Here is a 6,000-nt window from a genome sequence, read left to right as displayed (position 1 = left end):
AACTATTTTGTCCAATATTTTTTTTTGTGTGTCCCGTTTGGATCTTTAGCCATCAGAATTGTTGTCTTAAGGCCAAGAAAGATGCCAAGCGGATTTATTTTACCAAGTGGATCATCATGGCCTTGCCATATTGGTCCATTTGATTGACCTTTATTATAATTATGAATTTATTTTATTTTCGGTTGCTACAAACGGGACAGACATGACTGGGGGATAGGACAGGGAGAAAGAATGAAAGAAAGAGAGGGAGAGAAAGAAAACCAGAGGGGAGAAGAGACGGTGAGAAAGAGGGAAGAAAGAAAGAAAAACTAACAAAACACCTGGATCACCTGTATGGAGAAAAAAAACAGAAGAGAAAGCAAACAAAAAAAGAGCAACATAATAAAAACAGCACCATCACAATAAACTAGCTAGCAGTAGATAACAGTAGATACTAAATATTAAACGATATTGTGCAGCACGCAAGATAGACAGCGCACAATGTGCTTTGAGGCAGCAGCCAAGAAAGGTGTAGTCCACGTCTGTGAACACCCGTGTGTACACCTGTGTGCACACCTGTGTGGATCAGCATGCTTGTATTCCAAAGGTTTCTCCATGTAACGATCTGCTAGGGAGTGTGGGGAGCCATAGCCCCGTCCCCCAGGGTATGAAGCAGGTATGGAGGAGATCCAGGCCCCAGATATCCAGAGGCCCCAGAGTACAAGGACCCGAGGAGGACCACCAAAAGGGGGGGGAACCGTGCCACCCTCCTGGGAAGAGCTGAGTAGAGCCCCAAACGAGAGGTCACCCAGCAGCTACGGAGCAGAGGCCAGAGGGGGTTGCAGTGGCGTGCCCGCGGGCTCTGCCGGCAGCCAGTTGTGCCAGAGAGGACCGAGCTTCAGGCCCAGAGGCCAGAGGCCTGAGGGCATCCCACCCCCCGGAAGGGGCCCAGCCGGGCCACAGGCGCCAGGCCACGTCAATCGGCCACCAGGAGTGAGCCGGTACATACATGAGCGCCCAGCCCCAGACAACAAGGACCACCAACACACTAACTGAGGGCATCAGCCACCGGCAGGGAGTGTGGTGAGGGGAGATAGGCCTCCATACTTTGGAGGGCCTGAGATGTACCCAGAGAGGTTGAGTCTAAGACCCAACCTGACATACAGACACAGACGAACAGGCGCACGCGGACACAAACGTGCATTCCCACCCCATATGCACAACCAAATACTCGGCACTCACCCAACATGTAGACAGACACAAATAGACACTGCACAGACAGTCGCACTCCCCAAACATACTCTATATCCCAGGTCCAGGTACCCCCGACCCCAGAGGGGCAAGCCCCACCTAAACCCAGGAGATGTAACCCTTCTCTCTGGGGTGGAGTCAAGCGGACCACCTCCTTATCTGCAGTAGCAGGGAGGCCCCGCATCCCAGACCCCAATCTGACGGCCAGCACCTCCTCCCAGCCCCCCAGCCCTGATGGCTAACAGAACCGGGGTGAGTGAAGACCCCAAACCTCCCTACGCCCGCTCATATGTAGTGTTGCTGTGTGCTGTTCTAAAGTGCATTTTAAACACAGGAGAGCATGGTTCCTGCTTCCTCTCAGAGAGAAGCACGGCTCCTCCCGAAAACCCTCAGTGTCTATATGCATTTAAACTTGAGGGTAGGGCACCAGCGCCAGAGGTGGGTTGGAATACACCGACCATCCTCTGGATGCTGTAAAACGTGCCCAACCTCAAGGCCCTATATGTATGTGTTATGTGAGAGTGTGAGTAATGTGGATGTCTGGGTTGCAGAATAAAATTGAGGCACAGGCGGCCAGAAGGGGACAGAGGGGGAGTGCCTCCCCTGCACCCTGGTGACATACCTGCACCCCAAGCCCTGCGTGTGTGGGTGGGTGTGGTAGAGCGGGAATAGGGAGGCAGCTGAGGATGGGGAGGGAAGAAAGGGAGGGGCAAGCGGCCCCTCCCTGGGGCGAGCTCCCCCGCTGACCCCAGTAGGCACCCCCACACTCTGGAACCTATTTTGTCCAATATTAAAATGACAGTTGTTTGTCACAATTATTCACAGATTGTAGTGGCAAAATGTGTTTTGATTGCACTGTCGTGTCAGAATACTGCTTTCACCTTTACTTTGTGCTACACTCATGTTAATGAATCTTCATAAATTAATGTTTGCAAACACAAAATATAAAGTTTTCCACTCTGTTATTTGTACCTGCACAATAGATGTGAATAAAACTCAAACCTATATGAGCTCCTTCTCTGTTTCCCTGCAACATTTTGTATAGATCTAACTTTTTGCCACATGACTAACCTTCTGATGTGTTTACAGTAAATGTATTTGACATTAGCTTATTTTGTAACTTTTAGTGGGCCTATGCAATGTTCCCTCTAAGCTGCGCACGTGCTCAATTGCGCACTGCTGGCACAGTCTCTGCGCACAGAAATTCTGCGTTGCGCACAAAAAAAATCTAACCTGAATTGAAATTAAAATTAATACTTTAACAATTCTGTTTTGCAGTGTTAGTCAGTAAGTGACTGGCTGCTCCCATATGGGAACGATGCCACCTTATCACATAGTCCAGCCAATGATGCGTATATGCGCAGCCAATCAACCTTGTTGACAGACTATGACAGCGTCCTTATGTGCCGACACCGGTGTTTTAGCTGGCAAAGCGGCGTGGCTGATGTGGAGTGAAGCCACGTTAATGACAACGTGTACAACCATTGGAGATGTGAGCAGGACAGACGGCACAATTGACGGAAAAATTGGGGACTTTATACCAGTTTTTAAATTGTGTTGATCGGCCACGTAAAACCAGAGTTGTGATAAAAAAATATGCAATGTTTGGTTTTCTTCCTGAATACTGGTTGTTTATATTTACTGCAGGAAGAAACGGTTAAATCGGCGTTTTATAAGAAAAAAGTCTCGAAAGCGCTCTCCACCTGTGAGCAAAAACAAACCCCTCCCCCTCTGCCTTCCCTATTCGTCCAAAAAAGTACCATGTCGACCAATCAAAAAATGATATGGCAACGTGGCATCTAGTTGTTAAGAAACGGGGGAAGTTTTAGGAGTGACGGCGGTGCTTTGAGATGTGAGAGATTTGCGACGCTTAGCGCAAATCTTGTGTAGTTAGTGTGTAGTGTAGTAAATAGTTTTGTTGTGTGTGTCAGAACAATGAGGCGACTGCTGAATGCTACAGGTGTTACAGCAGTGATACATCTCCTGTTGTCAGGCCTGCAGGTATCAGGCTGTTGTTCTCCTTCATCTCATAGTGGACAGAAATTAATTTTTGGAGCGACACAAATAATTTGTGTGGCATCAGATTTGATGCAGAACAGCTGATTGTTCTGTAAATAGTTTGAAATGTTTATTTAAAAATGCCTTGGCTGCATTTAAAAAAATAGCTGCAAAAAACTTTGTTTGCCAAACTGAGTTACTTTTTTGAAGAAGTAACTATATAATTAATTGCTCCTCTAAGATCCATAAAATGACATGTGGTGTGCCCCAAGGGTCGGTTTTAGGCCCTGTACTTTTTAATTTGTATATGCTCCCTCTTGGCGGTGTCATCAGGAGGCATGGAGTGAACTTCCACAGTTACGCGGATGACACTCAGCTGTACATCTCCGTGTCTCCCGATGACACCAGACCAATGGATGCCCTTTTTAACTGTATTTTAGATATAAGATCTTGGATGGCAGAAAACTTTTTACAGCTTAACCAGGACAAACTGAAGTTTTAATCATCGGTCCTGAGGCTCAGAGAGAGAAACTCTTGTCTAAATTACAGGCATTTTCACTATGTCCTTCACTACAAGTGAAAAACCTGGGTGTTATTTTTATCTCTGAGCTTGGTTTTATCCCACATATTAAACATGTAACCAAAATGGGATTTTATCATTTAAAGAATATAGCCAGAGTCCGCCCTATTCTCTCTCGGGCCAACACGGAGATGTTGATGCATGCTTTTATTAGCAGTCGCATTGATTACTGTAACGCCCTGCTCTCTGGTCTCCCCAAAAAGAATATATCACCCTTACAACTTTTACAAAACTGCAGCTCGTGTGCTGACGAAGACCAGAGGGCGGGCCCACATTACACCGGTTTTAGAATCGCTGCATTGTCTCCCCGTGTGTTTCAGGATCGATTTTAAAGTTCTTTTGTTGGTTTTTAAATGTCTTAATGGTGTTGGGCCTTCTTATCTCTCAGATCTGCTTTTACCATATGAACCCTCGCGGACCTTGAGGTCCTCTGGCACTGGCCTTTTGACTGTTCCCAAAGTCAGGACACATACTCACGGAGAGGCAGCTTTTCAGTGGTATGGTCCTCGTCTGTGGAACAGCCTGCCAGAGGAGCTCAGGGCCGCAGAGAACGTACATGTTTGTAAGAACAGGCTCAAGACCCACCTTTTTAATTTAGCTTTCACCTAACGTTTATTTATTTTATGCTTATTTATTCTATCCTGTTATTCTATTTATTAATTTAGGTTTTACCTAATATTTATTGATTTTATTATTATTCATTTTTTATCTTCTTACCCTATTTCTATTTCTATTTCTATTGTATCCCGTTCTTATTTACTTTATCTTTTTACCCTGTATATATCCTATTGTGTCATATCTCCAGTGTTTCCTCGGAGGGGGCTCTCTGCACCGGGGCTGTGATCGACCGTGGCTGCTGGGGCTCTGGGGGTCCTATCAGCCTGGCTGGGGGGCTTCTTTGCCTCCCTCCTGCTGTGTGCCCAGCCTGGAGGCTCCCGGTGCAGACGGCTCCCTGTGATGGTGTTTCCTCACTTGGCTCATGCGTACCCAGCCCAATTTTACTCTTTAAGTGTGCGTGTGTGGGGGGGGGGGGGGGGGGAGAGATGTGTGTATTCATGATCGTTTTAACCATGTAAACCATGTAAAGCACTTTGTGCTACTTTTTTTGTATGAAAAGTTCTTTATAAATAAAGATTGATTGAATGATTGATTGATTGATTGATTGATTGATTGATTGCCCAGCTTTGGTCATTATATTCTGTATTTTGGAGACAGAGAGTTACAGACTCTCTCCCAGACCACAGACTCATAATACAAGTCAGAAAGAAAAAAAAAGAAAGTTGTGTTTTCGAAATTGGAGTTCAAGTTATTTTTACTTCCAACAGTGTTAACATACTACACAGGTCATGAACAAGATTTCTTTTACATTTTCATTGTAAATGGGCTGAAGCAGTTAATTAAAAGTAGTCTAACATAAATGTAAACGCTGTAATTTGATTATTTTAATAAACCATGAAACTTGGATGGATTCAATGCCGGCGTGACCACAGTGCACACGTCTGATGTCGCTCACAGTGGTCCAAGGAACCGCTCAGGGAGTTTGTGTGTTCGCTCAGACACGTGAAAAATTAGAGGGAACATTGGGCCTCTGACATTCAATACCCAGTTATTAAAATGTTAAGTGTAAATCATCCCCAGCCCACAATAGCAGCTGAATTTACTACGATTTCAGATCTTTTTACACATCAATAAGAAACCACCGATGTGTAAAACAGGCTGACAACAGAATGACGTAAACCACACTGCTGCAACTGTGCAGCTCTCAGGTTTTATCTATTGTTTCTCTGTGTGGCCAGCAGGGGGAGGTGTTTTGCTTAGTTTTTTTTTTAAATATTAATGAAAACATTTTTCATGAAAGTTGCAAATTTGTTATCTGTTTTTATGACATTTTTCACTGTGGATTACAACAACATCAACATTAGAAAATGAAATACATTTATAGTAGGTGATCATTAATCACTATTATTGGCACTATTAAAGGGCCCCAAAAATCAAACTTTGCTTAGGGCACCACGGAGGGCCAACCCTTTTTACACTTCAACGATTGTACACAAAATACAATCATCCATCCTTCTATCTATTTATTTTTGTCCACTTATATAATTCAGCATCACAGGGAAGCTGGATCCCAGTTGTTTTTCACAGAGGGCCAAGCAGTGGAGGGAGCTGCTGACCTCCCAGCAATACATGTA

The sequence above is a fragment of the Perissodus microlepis genome, chromosome 3 (assembly GCF_051167445.1).
Source record: "Perissodus microlepis isolate ML-2025 ecotype Zambia chromosome 3, ASM5116744v1, whole genome shotgun sequence".
NCBI lineage: Eukaryota > Metazoa > Chordata > Actinopteri > Cichliformes > Cichlidae > Perissodus > Perissodus microlepis.
The sequence above is the reverse complement of the archived record's forward strand: the minus strand, read 5'-3'. Positions refer to the sequence as shown.